The 3,105-nt window shown below is 47.4% G+C and overlaps 1 pseudogene; it reads left to right on the top strand.

The window, feature by feature from the left end:
* The first annotated feature begins 724 nt into the window (after window positions 1–724).
* LOC142847960 (beta-1,4-galactosyltransferase 1 pseudogene) lies at window positions 725–2,001 on the top strand (annotated as a pseudogene).
* The last annotated feature ends 1,104 nt before the right edge of the window (window positions 2,002–3,105 follow it).

Here is a 3,105-nt window from a genome sequence, read left to right as displayed (position 1 = left end):
GTGAATTCCAGGCCAACGTGGTCTGCATAGTGAGTTCCAAGGTTCAAGGTGATTCCAAAGAAGAGTCGGGTTCGCAATACTCCCCGTCTTTCTACTCTCACAGCTACTTCCACCAGCAGCCGCTTGCGTCGTTACTCAGGCTACAAAGTCCCCGACCATTGTACTTCCCTAGAGTTAAGGAACTAGGGCAACTATGTCCCAAGGACAGCCCCACGCTTCGGTGCTTCCTAATGACCCATTCACAGTTTACGGGTGCTATCTCCCTTTCATGCTGATAAGAGACAGAGACAGGTTCACAACAACAAGCATGCATGTACGTAAAATGCCCAGAAGGCAGCCTCACCCACTCCCGTGTGCCCAGAGTCAGTATAAACCCTGGCACAGCCGTGGAGGCTCGCTGATCCCGGTGCAGCGGTGGAGGCTCATTGTTGTTCTTCACCGGTGGCCCAGGAGCAGCTGCCGGAAGATGAAACTCCTGGATGGCAGCATTTGAAGTTCCTGGGGACCTTACATGGGAGCCGTGACTGGCTCCTGGCCCTCTGCATGCTGTGCCTTGGAGTGACTCTCTCTGTTACCTGTTTAGTGACCTGAAGCTCCTGTCCTGGCAGGTGCATGTCCCCAGGGCACCACTAGCGCACATCCCTGCCAGGAGTTCCAGCCTGCACCTCCATTGAGTACCTCCTTGCACCCTTGCCAGGATCCGGGTCCCTTGAGCAACTTGACTATGTTACAAGGGTCTCCCAGAGTATTGCCTGCTTGTCCTGAGGAGTCCCCACTGCTCCTTGGTTCCACGAGGATTGACTTAACATATGGGTGGATCTGGAGTTTATGACAAGACAGAACTGGGAGATAAAGATGGGCGGCTAACACACCCCTGAGAACTGCATCTCTCCCCACAAGGAGGCCATCTCATTCTGCAATATAGAGGAGCATCTCAAATATTGGCTGTATTATTTATGTCCAGTCTTGCAACACCAGCAGCTTTACTGCGGTGTCTATGTCATCAAGAAGGCCAGGGACACCATGTTCAATTGCGCTAAGCTCCTCAATGTAGACTTTCCAGGGGGCCTTAAAGGAATATGACCACCCCTACTTCGTGTTCAGCAATGTGCACGTCTTTCGAGTGGATGACTGAAACACTTACAAATGCTTCTTCCAGCCTCGACACATTTCTGTGGCGATGGACAAGTTTGGGTTCAGCTTGCCTTATCAGCATTATTTTGGAGGCAACTCTATAGCTAGAATTTTCTTTGGGTCACTGACCAGCTCTCAAATAAAGACACTGAGACTTATTATTAATTATTAATGCTCAATCTTGGCTTGGGCTTATCCCACTAGCTCTTTTAATGTTTCTATTCATCTACTTTTTGCCTTGGGGCTTTTTTACCTTTCTTTCATTCTGTATGCCCTACTTTCCTGCTTCCTCTGTGTCTGGTTGGCCCCTGTGTCTCCCTGTTGTCTCCTTTTCTTTCTTCCTTGGGCCTAATTTTCTCCTCCTCCTTACTCTCCCTGCCTGGAAGTTCTGCCTATACTTTCTCTCTAGCTATTGGCCATTTGGCTTTTTATTTAGACTGATCAGGTGCCTTAGGCAGGCAAGGTAAAACAGCAACACACTTTTTCCTAATTAAACAAATGCAACACATCTTTGCATAGTTAAGCAGACATTTCTGCAACATGTCTCTGCCTCTCAGCAAACAGCAATTTCTCACCACCAGCAGATTTGGGCCTGGGAAGGAGAAAAAGATGTTTCTAACAGATTAGTTTATAGAGGCATGTTCCTTTCTTGTCCAAGTACTGTGTTCGGGCGGTGTGGTAAGATCTGACACAAAACTGACCGCAGACACGAACCCTGTCCTGAGAGGTTTGATAGGCTTGCACACACAACTCAGATGGTGCACTTAGACGGTTAATTCACTTATTTACCAGGTGTTGGATAAACAAAAGTTCCTACTACATTCAAAACTTACAGTGGATGTCGGGACACCTCGCAAACAAAGCTGAGAAATGACTAGGAACCTTTTCGGCTACGCTTCTATTGTCCTGGTTAGAGGCCTCTCCATGCAGCCCCCTTTTCCAAAGGCCCAGATGAACAGAATTCTTTCCCCACAGCTTGGTTCAGGATTGGATGTTTGACAGTGTAAAAACTGTCAACCTTCATGGTTTCTTGGACAAGGCCACAGTGTTACCCAATGTAAGCGGTAACACGGAGAATGTCGAAGCTGCTAAATTGAGAAATGGGTGAGAAGTCCATCTTCATGGGTGATGTCATGTCTCCGGATGATGTTGTGTCTCTGGATGATGTTGTGTCTCTGCATGAGAAGTTGGAGATGCTGCTGGATTCCAATTGGTAGAACTTGTTGAAAAATTAATTTTGTTTTAACAGAAAAACCACCAGATTTCAAGCAGTCTCGTGTTCTGTCCTTCTTTCGTTGGTATGTAACTATAATCAGTTTGTGTGTATGTGTGTATGTATGTGTACATGTGCGTGTATGTGTTCTCTTAGCAGAAGGATTTAAACAGTTGAACCTGGAGTAGAGGGAGGGGAATTGTGGTGCCAAAGCCTCCCGTCATCACTCAGGGTTTAGTGGAGTGTGCTGATGTGCTGATGGTGAGCCTTGGTCTGTCTGGTTTGTTTGCTCGTTTGTTGTTGCTGCTTGCTTGGGCTAGAAACTGCCTTTAAAACAGTCCACCCATGCAACATGTACATTTCTGTCTGTTCCTCATGCCTTAAGGTCATTAAAATGGACACCAGCTTCAGTGAGAAGGGTTTGGGGAAATGGAGAAGTCCACCTTTCTGTCTTTAGATCCTGACTTTTTTTTTAAAGGAAAGGAGACAGAAGCCCTGAGTGATGTCATCTTTGCTACTAAAACCAAAGTCGGCTTTGTCTTCTTGTTTGCTCCTGTTACATCTCTTTCACGTGCAGTATGGGCTCGTTCTTAGAGTCAGGGGAAATTGTCATTCTCCCTGCCTCCCCCGGCAGCTTGTTGACCTCCTAGAGATCTCAGGTCTTCCTCTGACCCCACACTCAAGGCAACACAAAGCCATGTTGGACCCGGACGCTTGCCTGACTGGGAGATGCTGTGGTCAGTATGCCCACTGAGTGT

Source organism: Microtus pennsylvanicus, chromosome 1 (assembly GCF_037038515.1).
Source record: "Microtus pennsylvanicus isolate mMicPen1 chromosome 1, mMicPen1.hap1, whole genome shotgun sequence".
Taxonomy (NCBI): domain Eukaryota; kingdom Metazoa; phylum Chordata; class Mammalia; order Rodentia; family Cricetidae; genus Microtus; species Microtus pennsylvanicus.
The sequence above is the reverse complement of the archived record's forward strand: the minus strand, read 5'-3'. Positions and strand labels throughout refer to the sequence as shown.